A 20,181-nucleotide genomic window follows, 5' to 3' on the forward strand; every position below is an offset into this window, starting at 1 on the left:
CTTTGATTTTTTTTTTAATGATTCAATTTTTTTAGTGAATTTTTCATTCATTTCCTGCATTGTTTTCATGTTTTCTTTGTGTTGGGTTTCCACTTTCTCTTATATTTTATTTAACTTCCTTATAATCCATATTCAAAATTCTTTATCAGTCATTTCAATCTTTTCATTTTGGTTAGTATCCATTGATAATGAGTTATTGTTTTCTTTTGGGGGTGTTCTTTTGCTCTGATATTTCAGATTTCCTGAGTTCTTTCACTGATTCCTTCTCATCTGGCCTCTCAGTTGAGACCTGGGCATGCCAGGGTTGGCTTGTGGTCCCCTTTCCAGGGCCCTGCAAATCAATCCCTGACCATGCCAAGGAGAGGAGTGCTGGTCCTGATTTGTCTATGGGGTGTTCTAGCAATTTTGATTAACCTGTTAGGTTACATCTGACCTGCTGTCTTCACCTCTTCCCATCAGTGTGAAATGAGTTGAGTCCTCCAGCTTAATCTCCAGGATGGCTGGTGGTACTTGTGAGGACAAATCAGCAAATCCCTATTTGCTTGACTTGGAAGGTGCTATGCTTAGCTATAGAGTTGTTCCCCTGTCATTGGCTGATGTATGTGTGTAAGAGCCAGCTGCTGAGATATTCTTTTGTGCCCTGGTAAGTTCTGGTCCCCAGGTGGGACACATGAATGCCCCAAGCTTTAGGAGTCACCCTGCATCTTCCAGGGGGTTATTGATCTCTATTCCCACTGAAGTAGGGGGAGGAGCAAGACAGATTGTGGCTGGATTGACTGCTTATCAATTATTTAAACATAGTTTTTGAAATTCTTTTAAAAAAAGAGGTTCAGTGTGGATCCTCACATTGAGTTCTACATTGAGAGACTAGTATAATGATTAACATTGGTGAATCTACAAACAGTATCCCACCTACCAATGAGTTCCAGAATGTTTTAAAGCTAGTTTTTGAGTATTGGTTTTTTAAAAATTAATTTATAAATAATTAAATTCTTAGCAAGTTTGGAATAAATAAAGATAATCTGAAATTAAGTTATGTTTAACCTTTAAGATGACTTGTTTGATTTTTTTACCTTCTCCTCATTTTCCTGTTCAATGTGTAAAGAATACCATAGGCTGTGTGGGGTTTTATAGGTAACCTCTCAATCTGACCACTACTTAAAACATCCATTGATAAGGAAAATACATTTCCACAGTGAAAAGAGAAAATGACAACACAGAGGAATCCTTATTGCCATCTTAAACCTTTCATCCCCTCGACCAACTAGTTTACAGAGAAAAAGCTAGTGACTCAGGGGATTTTCTGTTGTTGCAGGGCTCTAGCAGTCTCATGAATGACTCTCACTCAAATTTAGGATGTGTGCATTGTTTCAATGCTGAGAAGTCCTTGTATTTATTTTTATTTTTTCTTAAAGTTTGACAGATTCCATTTTCTATTTAGAAGATTAGGGATAACAAAATATTTTTTATAAAATGTTGAATGAGTAACTTTATCTGTCATATGGATGTATATTATCATGATAGGCTCTCTGGCACAAATGTGGATAAAAATTAAGCAATTATGTCACATTATATATTCTTCAAAAGCCAACATATTTAATTATAATGGTTACTCATAATACATTTGGGAATAAAGTAGCAATTTAACAAGATCTAAAAGGTAATCACTGATGTGTATTGTTTGTTTAATTTCTAGTCCCTTATGCAACATAACTGCATATGTTTCAATAATGTATATTATAATTAATCAACATTTGAAAACCTCCTTTTTAATTTTCCAGATATGTTGCTTCTAATTTGGAATAATTTTTCAAAAGCAAAATAGTTTCTATGTAAAAAATTGAATAATTAATTCTTCACTTCTGTATAATTAGATAGAATCAGATGTACTGTATATTTACATATCTAATATTCTTTATTAATGTATTTTATTTTAATATCTATCATATTACTTCAAAAATGCCTACAGTTAGACAGTTGTCCCCTTCAAGCTGTCTTGGCAATTATCAGCTTTAATTCTTTTCAATGCCTAGACTATCTGATAGTTAAGAGGATATGTAGAGGTGTTAATAGTGATTTTCCATATCTCACCTTGTTCCTAGCAATCAGATTTTAATTAAATGTACTTTTCAACTCTTTATGTGATCGTTCATCATTGTTAGAGCTTAGACTGATTTCTGCTATTAACCAGCAGCTGGCCACAGGGAAGTTTATAAAGAAAACAGACTCAAACATCTCAAATTGTGGAATATAGATACATAGATAAAAGGGAGATTACACAAATAAAAAGTATATTGGGTAACAATGATATAAATTATAGATATATGGTAACAATCGTGGGGGGGAGCATTAATGGCAGTTTTAGGAACAAGTACATTAAATATATATTCTGTGTTCTTTAGACACATTTTTAAAATATTATGCCTTGTTTTCTTTATATTCCAGTGACTCTGAAAGTTCCAGTGGTCTAACAGAAATATACATTTATATTACTAAAAGATGAGCTGGTCAAGAACAATAAGTTTAACAGTAGGAATATTGCATCTGGACTCAGAAGACATAGTTTGAATGGGACTCATTACTTTAGAGTTGTGTAAATTTATGAAACAATATGACAATATGTCTTTATGACAATTGTCATATTTTTCATATTGTCTATATGATTATCTTTGCTAAGTTTTGGTGTTTTTAGGACATATATTTTGAAAATTGATTTTATTTTGATTTTGGAGAAGATTTGGGATGCATATTATTGAATAAAAGGGCTAAGTTATATTTTCATTTATTAAACAAAGCAATGAATTTCTACTTCAGAAACTCACAGATATTTTACATCATTTTTCTACATTACACTTGTAAATTAACAGAAAATCAAACATTTAAAAGTAATCATTTGTATTTAAAAAGGCTTTAAAATGTGTCAATTATTAGAATGTCTCAAATCTGCAGTAAGCACTTAATATTTCTATTTTTCACTAGCATTAAAAAAACCTCTTCTACTTTACAATTTTATTGAGGAATAATTTCATACTGTAACTTAAAATGTGTCCTTCTAATTCAAAAGTTCTTTATGATACCGAAGTATTGATTTAATTTAATTTGAATGACATAATGGTTAGAAAACAAACTGCTCTAAAATTGGAAGAAAAGACATGCATTTAATTAAGAAAATATCTTCTACAGATTTGAAGCTTCTTGTCATCTGGATGTCCTTGTACATCTCAGTGGGCTCAGTGGGTTATGCAGGATAACCTGACATATTAAGGTTAAAAATTAGTCTGATTTCATTCAAGGACTGCTGAATATGTCAGTACATAGATGGTTTGAATGAAAAATGTATTAACTTGAAGACATTTAACTAGTGAGATTTTTATTCTACTTTCATTTACATTTCCAGTTATCTAACGTTGTCACTTCCTAAGGCTCAGTGGTTGGTATGCTATAAATCAACATGCTTTTTTACTTTTCTCACTGGCAATTTTAGTTTTCAAATTCTCAGCTCTCCTGTCTATTGCTACTTGTCCGATTGTTTTATAGTTTCCAATATTTTATGTGTGTTTTCTCCTCTATCATTACCTTTGTCCTAATGGGTTGCTGCCATCACCAAATATTTTACTCATTATTTGTGGCATTCCAGGAAGAAGCACAGGTAAATCTGTGTGATTAATAGTTTTTAATTGAAATACTAATCTTGATTAATCCATATTTTCACTTATAAAGGCTATTCTTCTCAACATGCCCACAGAATTGCTTTCAGCTATAGCTAATTCTCAGCTTTGGTCTTAAAGATATAGCCAAAATATGTGTGGCCTCTGCCTCCCCCATGAGGATTACATTACAGTTCTGGGACATTTGGTTTTTTGAAATTGTAAGTTTATCAATAGATTCCAGGCCTGCAGTCTTCCTTCCTTCTGGGGAGGCACTCCACATCATGACCTATGTTACCATTTTCTATCTAAATCTACAAATAATAGTTAAACTATTGCTGCCTACACGTCAATTCTTACATTCTAGAATCTATCGCATTGTAATAATAGTTTCAATACAAGGCTTTACATTAATATTGTAAAGCCAGTGGGAAATCTTGAATATAACTGATAGTTTTTCAGTTTTTGAATGTTATGGGAAAGTGGTAATTATGCAATTAGATACATATATTTAGTGAAAAATAGAAAATATTTTGGTTCATTATATAAGCAGTGTCACTATGGATGTAGCCCAAAATGAGACTAGAGTTTTCCTAGAGTTAGTGGACATTTGCTAATTTTAACAAGAAAGTGTCATAATTGAATAATAAGATTCTACTTCCTTAAAATATTCAGGGAGAATATAGGGATAGATATGCCTAAGAGTGCTTATTGTTTAAAAAATAAAATATATTGTCTAAAATATTTTAATAAGCACTTTAACTCCATTTTAGAGCTGAAAAGGATCTTGAGAGGCAAATATTGATATGGAAGTTGGAACCCATAGAAGTGGAAGTGCAATGAAGACAGTTATCATCCTGAAGGCTGACTTTCTCTGCTGAACTTTGATGATATTAATCTTCTGTTTTGGTGGTGAAATGGGGCACAGGATACAGAAGAAAAGTTTAGGGAATATTCAAGAGTAGGAGTCACACAGGAAATCTTCATATAAAACTGAACTCCCAGAGGGAATTAGAAATAAGTCTGCCCTGTTGAAGAGGTTGGCAAAGGAATTATAACATTATTTGGCCATTGTGCTAGGAAAAAAGGGAAAAATAATTATTTTGATGGTTTATAACCCAAAACCAGTCCTCCTGTATGTTTGATGTTTGCAAGCTGAATTTACTATATGTATGTGTGTGTGTATGTTAGATAGATGGATGCACAGACAGATAGAGATACATTCAGGACACCTCAAACCTAGATTTTACCTTGAAGTGGTACACAGTTTGTTGTACTCATGCATTTGGCAGAAAAAATCATGAAATCTAAGTAGAAGAACATATTTTAAAACCTGATTTTAAAGGATTCCAGCAAATAAAACTCCAAGGCAAGGTACTTTTAAACACATATCACAAAATACAAGAGAAAGAAAGCAGCAAGAACAAAATACACCAATAAGAATATAGGAAACATAGAATTCAGTTAATCCTATGTAAAACATGTAATAATTTTGTTTAATGTGTTTAAATATAAGAAATGGAGTTGAAAATGTAAAGAATGAATGACTATTGTATAAGACTAAGAAGATATGAAGAAAACAAATAACAGTGTATAAATGAAAAATAAAATATTTGAAATATAAACTTATTAGAAGATACAGATACAAAGATCATTAATTTACTGAAAGGTAGATCTGAATAAATTATACAGGGTGCAACAGAGAGAATACTAGACAGAAAATTTCAAAAACAGGTTAAGAAACATTCTGGATGATGAGAAAGAATTAATATATATCCATCTAAAGTTCAGAAGTAGAGAAGAAATAAATAAGAAAAGCAATAATTGAAGAAACAGTGGTTGAAAATTTTGCAAAAGAAAACATAATGAACAAAAGGATGCAAGATTGTGGATAATACTAAACAAACAATAACTATGTGACTTGTGGCCTTTATAAGCTAGAGTTAAAATGGAAAACAATATTAAATAAAGAGAAAGGCAAGAATGAAGAGACAGCATTCAAATATTCTTGTATTTATTAAGAGTAAGTAATTATTGATTAAATTTACATATTGTAAGCATACATAATTTTTACAGGTTTACTCTAATAGAAACAGACCAGGTAACTTATAACTTTAGAAGAGAAAGTCAATTGAAACACAGCTCAAGCAATCAAAAAAGTAGAAGGTAATTAAAAGACAAAACAAATCTCTTGCTATTTACAGAGACAAACCAAAATCTAAGCACATGCAAAGTTTTTTTTACTTTCTTCACTTTGTGGCAAGAGTACTTTCCCTATGTTTTAGGGAAACAATAGAAATATTGAGGAAAAAATAAATGTGAAGAGAAAAGGGAAGTATGCCTTTTGAGAAGTATCCCAAAATGCTAAATAGTTGATGGATGCTGAGTAAGATTTATAAGATAGAATAGAGACAAATGTCCAGAAATGGAAGTACAAAGAATTAAAATAATCAAAGCTCTCCAAAAGAAAATCTACTTGAAGGAGAGAACTTTCCTTAAAGTTATTCAGAGACCATAGAAAGGAAGAAAAAGTAAGTACTGGCCCTTTTTGTCTAAAATAATCAAGGGAACAAAATATAAGGCCTTGCAAAGTGATGAGAAAGTAGCAACTATTTAATAAATAATACTGAGTTTATTTTTATCCTTATGGACAAGACTAAAATTTTTCATAATTAAAAGCTGTATGTAAAAACATCAATTCTATATAGCCTAAAGATGTAAGTGGGGAAAACAATATTTTAATGCTTTAGGCAGAACATATAGTAGAATATTATCGTGATTTTGGGAAAGAGAAATACTTGTCTTTTAATAGAGACACAAAGGTAATAAATGATAAAGGAAAAGATGGATTATGTTTGACAGCATAAAATTCAGAATGTCTATTACTGGGTGGACATCAATGAGATAGTGGAATAGGACTTTCCAGTGTTCATCTCACTACAGAAACATCAATTTGAACAACTATTCATGCAAATACCTTCACAAGAGCTAAGGAAATCAGGTGAGAGATTAAAGCACCTGAGGGTAACACAGACATAAGAAAAAATTGAATTAAGGAGAATAGGAAGGACTAGGCAATACAGGGTGAAGAGAGATGATCTCTGACTGGGGAAGGAGATGGAAGTGAGTGCTGGACTTTGCCTTAGACCAACAAATAAGGCCTTGCCAGGAAAACCAAGCACCAGGCACTCGCCCACAGCCTTAGACTCCAGGCCAATACCTTTGCACCGAGCCTCCAAGCCCAACCGGATTCTAGGCAAAGCCCCATAGTTCCAGACTCAAGTCCTGTCCAGGAACTCTGTCTCTGGCTACTCCATTGTCACATGACCCTAGCATCCCCAGGCTCAGAACTGGTTCCAGCTCTAAGCCAAACTCCACAGATCAAGACTCCAAACCCATCCCAGGACCAGGCTAGGCCAGATTCTGGACCACAACTAGCACTGGGCTGGTGCCCATGGTGAATATGGACTGAAAGTGAAGGGATGGAAAAAGATATTCTATACAAATAGAAACCAAAAGAGAGCAAGGGTAGCTATACATATCTCAGATAAAGTAGACTTTAGTAAAAAATGTAAAATGAGACGAGGAAGGTCATTATATCATGATAAAGGGGTCAATTTATCAAAAAGATATAACAATGGTAAATATATATGTACACCTAAAAATCAGAAAACTGAAAAGTAGAAAGCCAATAGAGACAGACTCTTCAGAGACTAATTTTTCTCATTTGGAAAGTAAATTCCTTCTCATCCTTGATGAAACCTGCAATAGTTACCTTTGTTTTCTCAGATTTCTTCTGTCCTTTTTGGTAATTCTGGAAATGTACTACATAGATTGCTATACAAAAATGCACTAGAGAAGAAAATGGGGAGACTGAATAAAAGTATAAGTCAGATTCAGCCATAGACATGATTCTAAGTGCCTGCAAACCTTCACTTCTGGTGATCTTGCTAATGTAGGCCAAGTAAATATGGTCCTGCTGCTGTCACTGTCATTATTATCATCGTGTTTGATAGAGGTGAGAAGAAGCCTCCAAGGGTCAGCTCTGTCAATTATGTGAGACTGCTCTCTATCTGGCTCATTAGAGATTAATTTATTTCAGAAGGTAACATAGGGGGCTGTGTAGTGATGATAAGGGAAATCAGCAGAAAATCACATGAATCAGATGGTTCAACAGATTTAGGATATTTATAAAAGCAACTGTTTTCCCCGATCTTGACTTGAAAGAAACATGTTTGTCCATCTTCACCACATCAAATTAAGATTTTGCTTTTCCAAGGAATGTGAACCATAAAGGTAAATCTGTTTACTTGTCAATTTAATGAAGAATTTAAAAAACTATGTAGATATTGCATCTACAAAAATAAGGAAAAAGATGTATTAGCTGAATTAGAAAATATTTAAACTAAATATAGACACATCAAAAATACAGACAAAAATACTTTTGAAATACCAATGTATGCCCTGACACATATTTATAAAAATGGTTTAGATGAGACATAATACAAAGAAGTTAAAGGAATAAATAGCTAAAAATCACTGTAATGACATCATGGAATAATCACACACATACTATCCCTTAGTTGTATAGTATATTTTTGTGAGGGGATTTACTAAACACACTTTGATATCGCATGCAAGATGAAAAAGAATAATTTTATGAATTAATTTCAGTTAAAATTGTAATATTTAGCCCATAATTTTGCCATAAGAAACTACTAATTTTTAGCCTGATTTTTCTTATAATGTATTTTGATTAAAAATTATGATGATAGTTACTATCTAACATTTATTTTATTAGTAAACTTGTACTTGTTAGGCAAGATTTAGAACAAAATTAGTAGTCTCTAAAATAAAAGAGGAAGATACATTTGTAATTTTAAACTATAAAACTCTCATGAGATTTACTTTCTTACAACTTATGTATTTGGGAATATTATAAGTTGAAATATGAAAGTCCAGGTTTAATCAATAATAATCACTCTATTTTCTTTTTTAGGTTAAAGAAAATAGCAAATTTAGTGGCATATTAATTTTATGGCATATCTTAATGCCAAATATTTACCCAATGATGTAGTACATAAAATATTACAAGTAACTACTTTAATATGAGTACCTAGAAATAATGGTAAGTGGTATGTAATTGGTATGCATGTCAGTCTGTTGTCAGTAATCATTTCTTAACTGACACACTTAAACACTAATGAATAAAAAATTTGCTAATATGACCGTTTTACAGTTCACAGTGATAGCAAAAACATGGAAATTTTAATATCACAAAGTAAATATTAGTATATTACAAATATAATTATGAGTTAAATTTTAACAAAAATAAACAGTATGGAAAAGATCATGTGCCTATTTTCAAATTAAAATTTTTGCTTGAATTACCCTCTGATAGATTTCAGAATTATAATAGGCTATTGGATATGTGATCAATGCTACGATTGGGCACTAATAGAATGACAGAGGATCTCCAAGACTCCCTCTTTGGGACCAGTAGGCCACCAGCCAGAATGGGTCTCTGTGTCAACATGTCTTTAGATAAGACTGTGGACCACCTATGGTAACATGACTGCATTGTTAGTTTCAGAAAAATTTTGTGGTAGAAAGATAGGACTATAAACCAATAAATTACTTTTTGCTTCAGGATAGTCTTACCAGAAACAAATAATCTGTTCATCTGGTCAAAATAGCTCAGTTATCAAGCAAGTTTACTTGTCAACAGTTTCTTCAAAAACTTAATTGCAGCCATCAATTGTAAGTTCTTATATCCTCACTTTTGTTCATTTTCAGTTTCGCAACCTCAAATACCCTTTTCTTGAACCATTTGAACCCACCCTCAACCCCTGCATGGCCTTGTGAATCATTTTGGTGACTTCTACTTAGGAATTTATAGTTTGTTTGACCAAGGCTAGCATAAATACTAAATGACGTTTTCTTGTTGTTAAAGTATGAAATCACACATGTGTGATACCATGAGGGATTCCTTCCTTGTTTTAGAAAAAGGTTAAGAAGAAAATATTAACAGCATGTGCATTTCCTACTCTCAGTCACTCAACTTTCATTTATTTTTCTTTGCTCATAAACATTATTGCTTAGAATCATAGAATGAATAGGAGAGAACACTCTAAAAACAATTCTTAAGTCCTTTTGGTATTTAGAAGCTTATTAATTTAATTATAAATTTGCACACTCCAAATGACAGGGACCACAGATCATAAATGTTGTTTTCACTTCCTGCTGTTAATATTGATGATCGTGGTAAGCTACCAGTTACACCAGAATTAATTTGATGTGGTAAATTTTCATGTATAGACTGTTTCACAAACCAGCATTAGAAGCAGAAATTCTTTCTTAAGATGTAGCATGACAGGTATTAAAGAAGAGCAATATAGTATAGTGGTCAAGCAATCTTTGTAATCTGAAAGCCTAGGTTCAATTCACTAACCTGTAAGACTTTGGGCAATTTACTGAAAATTCAGTTTTCCTCATTTACAAAATAGTATAGCATTTGTGTTGTTTCTAAGTTGTATTTCTAAGTCCTATGTAGACTTGGCTCTTTTTGGCTACACTAAAGTGGAGAAAACGCATCATTCAGGACAATGGACAGCCACATTTGTTTTCAAGCTGAGCTGTTTCTTCTGGATCTCTTGCCATGAGGTAATGGCCAACAGGAAACCGGTGAGAAAACATCGATTCACAAATCTCTTTTTTTCTTTATTTTACATTATGATCAAGTCAGCAGAGTACTATCAAGTCTGAATTACTAAAGATATTCTTGTACTCACAAGTCCTTACACTTCTTTCCCAATGTCTCTCCTTAATTTGCCAACCTTTCTCATGTGCTATTATCTGAACCTAATATACTACTCCAAAACACTGTTTTTCGGCTGCTCATTATACTACACAGATATGATGTCCTTCATAGGTTGCTCTGAATATAAAATGAGAAAAAATACCAAGTATTTAGCACAGTCCCTGGCACATAGTAGATACTTAATGTCAGGCAACTATTATCATCACAATTGGGTCTTCAGCCCAGTTCTCCCACTTACTAGAGCTGCTACATTAAAGAAGTCACTTCAACACATAAAGCCTTCATTTCCTCTTCTTTAAAATGGGAAGAATAATAACAACCCTCAATTAATTTGCAAAATTATCTTATTAAATACATTACTGTTCTTATTTTTTTTAATTGAAATAATCATGCTATTTAGCTCAGGAAGCTTTCAGCTAGCAATCCTGGACCCAAATAGTTAATTTCTCCTCATTGCCTTTTGTGCATTGTGCCCTGCTGTGCCTGTGGCCTTTACTTGTAGCTAAGTACTTGCATGCCTGTCTTTTACTCTATATTGCATGCTTCTGTAATATGAATCACATTTCAGAAGCTCTGTGAAGGTCTGTTACATTAAGATGTAAATGAATAACATAAGGAGATGTGATGAATTAATGTTATTGTTTGAATTAAGATGCCTGTTTTTCTGCTTTTAGATTTGGAGAGCACAGATATAGCCCTTTTGGAGTAATAAAATCATACAAACCCTCCCCAGAAGATCTCTGGCTGTATATAAAAGAATGTAGTTAACTCACTCGGAAAATTAAAAAAAAATAGGAAATTTCTTTTACTTTTTGAAAAATCTTCTATTAATTGAAGAAATGTGTTCATTTTGAATTTCTCTGGTTCCCCACTGCTCTTATCATCTCAGAAGGGCCAATTATGTTAGTCATTTGGCTGTATATTAATTATTATTGCCAAAGAGATACAAGCCAATGTCAGTTTGAAATAATTTCCTCGCCTCAAAAGTATATAAATGGGTCATAAGGGAATGCACACACATATTTTCCAACCCTTTTATAGATTTTCAGATTTGCCAGTAAGAAGTATACCTCATGCTAAAAATTAATATTTAGCTTAAACATCTTACATAGGACTGAGGAAATAATGTCATTCAATTTCTCATTGACTTGAAATGATTTAGGGAAGTTATAGTTCTATAAAATGCACATGGTAAATCTACTAAGCATTAGATTGGTATTTAGGATTATAAAAGGAATAGGAATCCATTTAGTGGAATATAGGAAAATGATTCTGTAATATAACAACAACAAAAACCAATTCTCTCCTCTGTTACTTCTTGCCCTTATTTCAAGAGTCCTCAACTAATGACTCACTAAGGCCCTCACACTAGACCCCACAATTTTTCCAATATAAATTTTAATAAAAGTTTCCAATAACATTATGGCTCTCATTAGCTCTTGTTTGAACTACTATAATAACCTGACTGACTTCACCAAGTCTCCTCTAGGATTCTTCTCACTGTTATAGAATTATTATACTTTCCTTAAACAGTTTTGATTATGTCACGATAGTGCTCTATGATATTGCCTGCCCCATAAAATCCAAACTGCTTAGCTAGACATTCAAGACCTTTCAAAGAATGTCACTTTCCAATTTTGCTATTTACTTTACATTACTGCCCATTATTACCAATTCTCAGCAATCTCTTACTGCAAATGCCAGCTGCACTGGACAATTCACTCTTTGTCTGTCACACTTGGCAGAGCATCATTCCCTGAACTACAAATGCTTGGTTTTGTCTTCAAATCCTGTCTTTCTCCAACTGTGAGGGCTGCTTGCTTTATTCCTGAAGTTTAACCTTGCCTCAATCTAGAGTACTGGCCCTATTTTTAGAGAAAATTTGAAGCATTTTAAGTCAAAAAATAAAACTAGTTTCTAACACTTTAAACAGTTTTACTGACATTGTATTAGATATCTAATTCTTTCAGTAGATATTGAATCTGCCAAGATAGGCTAGATTACACTAGAATAGCAAACAACATCCAGATCTTAGTGGCATAATACAATGTAAGTTTATTTTTTTTCATTTTCTTACTTTGTACAAAGAGAATGAATTGACTACTGAGAGCCATAGAGAGCTCTGAAAATATTCTTTTGAGCAACAGCAATTAAAATAGAGCAAGTGTATTGCCACCAAAGTGAGAGTCTGAAATGCAGTATTTGAAGTAAGCATTCAGCTTGGTGTGAAAATCAGTCTCATGAGTCCATTGTCATGGTTCACAAATGCACATTGCAGAAATCATGGGCAAGCTTTTCCAAGCAAGCAGTAATTTTGCTAACTCTATATAAAAATGTTATTTCATTCACTCTCTCCAATGTCAACTAAATACCACTAGTAACTCATATAACACTCATTTGAGTTTTTAAAATGTCTGATGTTTCATACATGAAAGCTGGGAACTTTATTTCCTATGGGTGTTAACTATTCAGAACTGCACCACCAGGAGCTATAGTAAATAATTATTATTTATCTTTAAATCCATCATGAAACAAATCTGTCACTGTACATCAATCACGCCAATGGATAGCTATTCTGATTTAAAAGCTAAACTGATAAATTTTATTTCAACTCACAAAAAACTTAATTGTGGACTTTTTTATGGATTTAAAAAAAACATTTTCTCCATAATAATTCTCATTCTTAAAAATAGGAAGAGTAAAAGTTCAACTCTATGCAATGTTACAGTTCAATTAATGTTGATAAGACTATATCAAACTTTACAGCCCATGGCGTAACAAAACATAAACTATATTCCAGAATTAAGCATTGAGTAGCAAGAAGAAAAGTGAAATATAAAGATTAAAATGTCAGATATTGAAGTTCTCTGCTGTTTCATTATTGTTGAAAGCAGTAAACATTATAAATCTCAGATTTACCAGGCAGAATGTCATGCAATTTGTCAAATCCAGTTTAGCTAAAATGAGTTTTGTTGCTTGCACAATCAACTTGTTAATTCAGCTGGCACTTATTCTCCTGCTGTTGCATAAATCCTCAACTATAAGCTACAACATACATTTTAATTTGCTGGACATCAGGTTAAACGAAATCATGTATTCATTTTAGTTGTGTTGTAGTTACACTGATTATTGTCATCAGATTTTCCAAGACTTTTTTTTTCAGAGTTTGAATCAAAGAATATATACCACATTACCACAAATAAACTTGATGTCCATTATCCTTTACTATTTTCATAATTATAATTTTTGAAGAAGCCCAGTATTTTAGGTGAACAATTTTCCTTAAATATGACTTTTTTTGGTTCTGAATGTATTTAATGCTCTGTTTGTTTTTGTCATTATTATAATAAGCCAGTGGAAATTCATTACAACCCTCTCTTCATTCAGAATGCAAACAACCAAAAAATTCAAGTGCCAGTATTAATTTCATACATTTTTTAATGATGAGTTTTATATATATATATACATACATATATATATAAATGAACTAGTTTGAGATTTAAAGAAAAAAAATTCTCTTTTAGAGATTAGTATGGAATTTAGTATAAATTCAGCTCAATCTCATAGAATGTTAGGTCTGAAAGAGACTTAGGGAACATACTTCTGTCATCTTCAAAAGAGGAAACAGGCTGAGAGACCTGAATTAATTTGATCAAAGAATCTCATAGTGTTACATACAAAGCCAAAATAAGAACCCAGATTTACTCATGCTGAGTGTTCATTCCACTGTACTTAAAGTGCATCAGTTCGATATTTCAAGCTATTATAAGACATTTACTTTGTGCAAAGTAATATGTTAGTCAAAGCACTTAATACTTGTTCTCTACATTCAAAGACTATAAGCCTGATTTAATTTTTTAATAGTCAAGACACTTTCATTTGTTAACACCAAAAAGAAAATAATCTAACTCAAACTGCATTTAAAAGATAAGTTAATGCGTATATTCACATACGAGAAGGACAGTGGACTTAAGGTGGGCTCAGATGTTGTTGACTCAGCCCTATTCTCATGCCATCAAGTGCCTCTTTCTACAGCAAAATGTTGATCCTAAGGTTAACTCAGTGGCTGCCAGAAGCAATTGGAATTATACTTTCTAGTTCTTTTTCAATGAAACAAAAAAATAAATACTTCTTTCCCAGAAGACACTAGCAAGCCACTTCTCCTACCTCATTGGTCTAAGGTGACTTAGCCTGTCCAGTCCTAAACCCGTCATTTAGAAGGAGGATAGGCCCGATGTTTTCACTTGGGTAGCCAATGTGGGGGGCATACTGGGCATTCAAAGGTCCATTATCAATATATCAGTTAATTCTAAATGAAGTAGTGTTAGCTACCATATGTGATTCTTTTCAAAATACTTTGCCTATATGTGTATAAGTTAGCCAAGGATTTAATTTTTAAGAAGACAGTTTATCATTTTTTCAAATATGGCTCTATCATTTTTATCTATAATTTTGGACAAATTATTTAACTTCTTTATGCCTCAGTTTACTCATAAGTTTAGTGGACACAGTAGTTCCTATCTCATGTATTTTTGAAGAATTAATCAATTAATCTAATAAAGAACTTAACATTTTACATGACAGATAGCAACTGTTTTATCAGCATTATGTACAATTGTTATAGTTGTTGGTATTGCTATTATTGTTTTATTAATATAAAAATACAGAAATTATATTTAGCACAAAGATTTAAGAAAAATTCTTTTTGTTTACAATTTGCATCTGGTAGGAGCTAACATATGATAAAAGGAGAATGTTGCTAACAGAAGCTTTTCTACCTGCAGATCTAATTGTATTTTCTTCTCATATGTTACTTCCTCAATTCCTCAATAAAATGTATTCATATCTTCCAAATTACAAATGGGAGTTATAGTAGTGGCAATATCCAGCTACCTCTTTCCTTAAACAACTAGTGGGGTTACTGAACTATTCTGTCAACAAATTTATCAAGATTTATTACATTGGCCACTAGAGCTGAACTGAATATGAACACCCTGTTGTCTAGGACAGGACAGAAGATGGAAAACTTTTTCTGTAAAGGACCAGACAGTAAATATTTTAGGCTTCGTGGGTTATGGTGTCTCTATGCCAACTATTAAATTCCACCTTTATAGTGTTAAAAACCATAGACAATATGTAAATAAATGGCCATGCCCATATTTCAATACATCTTTTTTTTTTTTTTTAACCAAAAACTATGTGCAAATCTCTATGAAATGACAGAAGGACTTCCCTGCTGTCCTCCCTTCAAGGGGTAAAACACTTAAACTCTATGGTTAAACAAGACTGTGGACTGAGAATAAAAGGTCAAGAGTATTTAAAAACCGGGAAATGTTGGGGTTGGTGAAGAATGTTACATTCCTAACTTAAGTCGATTTTGTCACACGGGAGGAATTCTCTTAAATTCCTGTCTTATCTCCAGCCTGCGTCTCAATCCTCACTAGGGAAGAGTGGATTATTTACCTGATTTGTGAATTTGGAATTAGAATAGTCCTTCCTTTTCCTTCCATTTTCCTTCTGGTGGCCCCCAGGGATTAGGTTCTTCTCTGCTTCTTCATAGTTTTGAAGGAACAGGCTCTGTTTCTGCATGAGGAAGCCTTTCTAGGTCCAATGTCAGTAATCAGGTGACTAGATCTGATCTCCTGGATAGATATTTGGCAACTCACTTGCTCTCAGATGCAAACTACATTCTAGTAGTAGCTTAATTAGTAATAAAGGTGATATTTTGATCTCATACATTTTACCACTTGTCTATCTCTTATTTTATTTCAAATTTTAATAGGGAAGGGAGATGCTATTTATTGGGTGTTTTCTAAAATTCTAACATCTATTGTCTTATTTACGACACAGTGACTTAAATTACAGTTTTGCAGAGGCTTTTGGAATAGCCAGTGCCCATGGCTTTGGGCATTAAATTTTAATATATGGAAAAATTAATTCTGACCTTGGTGGTTGGTAGAGGCTAAAATGCCATGAAATGGTTTTCAATTGACTTTTATGATTATGACTTGGGCAGGTGTCTTTAGATCTAGAGAGAACATCACATGGGATTTCCAGCATACTAGGGCACACCAGCTTCTGATGCCCCTGTTCACAGATGGGCCATCATCCTTTACATTAAGGGAATGGCACGAAGGCCTCACCTACTTTAACCAAAAGTGACTACACCTCGACACAGGTAGACCTCCGACACTGGCTGTGCACAGGGCTAGTAAGTCAAATCACACTGTGCTAATTCAGCACAGTTATTGGGTTCTACAAAACCTGTACCTCAACAAAGGATACAAGAACCAAAAGGTGGCCATTGCAGGCTTTAGTAAAAATGCTGCTAATCAATGTCAGGAATGAAAATCATGGCCTTGAAGATTTGAACAAAGGACCCACTCCAAAGCTTTAACTGGCTTGCTTGGCCTTAGGTGGAGGTTGCTGTGGCTTAACATTAAAGTACTAGGTTTTCTTTACACAATCATGGCTGAGGCCAAAATATGATTATAGGGGGAGGAGGGTACCCACACAGAGCTTTAGACACTGGTGGGCAGCACAACATTTATTATTTTAAATTACAAGATGAATTATTTCTGTGGATGCTCTAGTTAGGACTTAGTTTTAAATCATCTGTGAGTGGACCAGGTAGGCAGTGTTGGAACGAGTGCCCCAAATTGCACCGGACACTTAGGGCCAAGGAAAATTCATATGGCTTGTCCTCAAGATTAAGTGCCATAAAACTCTCAAAAGAGTAAATGAGTTGCGAAGATATCAATGGTAAGAAATACGGCAAGTCTTCAAGGACATTTGTAGAATTAGGACTCTTAGGAAGGAGAAGAGAGCCAGGCAAGACTAGCATAGATAAGGCTTGGCCTGAATTAAATGCTATTCTGATGGGAGAATATCCACTAGATATGATTTTTAAACAAAAATATGAAGAGGGAAAATATTTCCTTGAACAGTGCATAGTTTTGGCAGACTCAGAACTTACTGCTTTAGGCATATGAAAGAAAAACAAATACTTGGGCCAGAAAGTAAAAGGAAAGACAATACTGGGATCCAGAAAAGAAAGTTCTGCCTCTACTGTGTTAAAGGTGGCAAGTAATCAGCTTAAGAAGGAGGTTAAATTGCTAAGCACTTGGTTAAATGGACCTGTAAGAAGGAGGAGAAGAACAGGGAAGTGTTGGACAATGCTTTAGGGTTCAGGAAAGACAGATAATCTTTTGAGTAGCGTGTGACAGTGACAGAATGCATGGTTTTCTCTAAGCCATTGGGGAGCAGAAACTTGAGAAACAACAGCAGCTTCAGTTCAAGACTGCTTTGAAGATGATTCTCCAACTGAAAGAAATGTAGGGATGTTGGAGGAATTTCCACAGAAAGTATTTACACAGCAAGGGTCATTGACCTCGGTCATCATGGCATTGAACACATTATGTATTTATTTACCTTTTACACAATAGGCAGCCAGAAGAAATTGCATAACTTTCCCCTGATCCAAACTGTGGTGGTGAAAAATTCACCCTTTGTTGAGTACCTCCTCTTTCCAACCCTGACACCTACTCAATGTGCTGATTACAGAGTTCTAGCAGAAAACAGTGAATATTTCCTACTTTTTTATAATTATTTCACTTAAAAAGAAAACCTCCCATTGATTTTGAAAGATTAGTTCTGTGTCCCAAAATTGCTCACTACTAAATGAAACACACTGTATACTAAATCAAGGATGCTATTAATAAATTCCTACAAAACAAAAAAAAAACTTTAGATAGATTGAATTTTTTATAATTAATCTGAAGGCAAATATATATTAATCTATTAGGTCTAAGTGTTGTTGAAGCAGACTATTGTCAATGTTTATTATTCATTAATTTATTAGTCAATACATATTAATATATTTCTTCAATACAATTGTATAAATACTGAGGATTTATATTTAAATCTAATAGCAAACTCAGGGAGAACCCAAGAGAAAATAAATAAAAGTGCTGTTTTGAAGGAAGTGACAGCCATTTAAAAAAAATTCTTGTCTTTCTACTGTAACTTTTATTGCAATCAAATGATTATGCATAGTTACAGAGAATCTCAAAATTCTGTGATTACAGTGTCTTGGAAATTCACAACAAAGAGACTAAGTTCTTAATTCCTGGAACTTAAACTGTTTTGTGGTATGGAAAGTTATGCTTCTGTTAGCTCGTAGTAAAGGGAGAATGCAGTTATTTCTATGGCTTTGTGGAAGGTCATATCACAATCAATCCCATAATATTTTAGTTTTGAAAGTTCTCCGCCATGAAAGAAACAAAATATGTTACAGTATTTTGAATTGCCTGACATATTTGAGAGTATTTGTCAGATAACCGAGGACAACAGCTATGGCACACAACATTCCAAAAAATGTCAAGAGATTTTGAATAATATGTTATTTTTAAATAGGCAGCATTTTGTTAGTGTTAAAATATTCATGTTCTATATAACTAGTTGTAAAAATTATTGATAAAACATATTTATTGTTAACTAGACAGGTCACAATGATTACACTTGATTAATGGTTTAAAAATCATCAGGGCAGTAGACATGTGGTCTGTATGCCTACATATGAACTACAACCACAAGCTGCGCCTGGATCTGTTTCTAAGGAAAAATATCCGTGTGCCCCAAATGATCAATTATGGAACTAACTTAAGGTCAATTTAGAATAATATAGAATCATGGGTCTCCAAGGAACCCTAAAGTGTCATCTAACTGAATCCTTGGCTTTACATAAATTATCCAGGCTAAATGAACATTGAGAAGCTTATAAGAGATACCTAGGCAAGAAGCATTTATGTATACTCTACAGAGATTTGTTTACAGTTAAATGAGAGAGGTTTAGTTTCAAGTCCTTTTTCATGTTAAGCATAAAATTTTTGAAGAAAAACTTGAGAGAGAGCACACATGCAAGAGAATTTTATTAGAGACACTACTTTATAAAAAAATTTACTACTGCCAGAATGTTTGTTACTCTATAAACTGCTTATTTTTAACCTGAAATCCTGCAGAAATAGAGAAAACAAAAAGAGAATAAAAGAAAAAAATTGTGAATAGTAAGGATACATGAATCTTTGAGAAATATAATGCTCTAGAAAACTATAATAATTTATATTCCAATTAGATAATTTCCTTAGTACCTCAGCAACTGAATAATAAGCATCACTTTTGGAATTAATATCGATTTTTAAAAATGAATATTAAGATATCACTTATATTTCTAATAAAATTATCAGTCATGTTGCAAAATAAATATATTACGACTAAAAGAAGAGAAAAAATTGATATTAATCCTTACCTTTTTACATTTCTTATGAAAATATAAGGATGTATTAAAGGTGGGCTACCATAAGAAATTTCACACTTTTATATATCTTATTATATAATTCTTATTTGTACTTTCCACAAGTATATGTATTTCTGTATATATACCATTATTAAAAACTATATATTTATGTAGTAGATTATAAAGTTTTAACTAAAGTATAATAATAATTTTTAATTTGCATCAATATAGATTTTTTGAGTACTTAACATGTATAAATGCTGGAATTCAAAACCAAAAGAAACATAAAGGTAGTTCTAGGCCTCAAAGGAAATGGCCATTTGGTTATGTCTCAGGTTTTCTAGAATAAATTGTACAGAATCTAAAGCTATTGTAATATGTGAAACCAGATTCCAATTGTACAAAATACCTCAAATCAC

The 20,181-nt window shown here is 32.9% G+C and overlaps 1 protein-coding gene across 1 annotated transcript in view; it reads right to left on the bottom strand.

The window, feature by feature from the left end:
- Window positions 1–20,181, bottom strand: part of EYS (eyes shut homolog) — a 1,451,515-nt gene that overhangs the window by 571,943 nt on the left and 859,391 nt on the right.

Source organism: Lemur catta, chromosome 2 (assembly GCF_020740605.2).
Source record: "Lemur catta isolate mLemCat1 chromosome 2, mLemCat1.pri, whole genome shotgun sequence".
NCBI lineage: Eukaryota > Metazoa > Chordata > Mammalia > Primates > Lemuridae > Lemur > Lemur catta.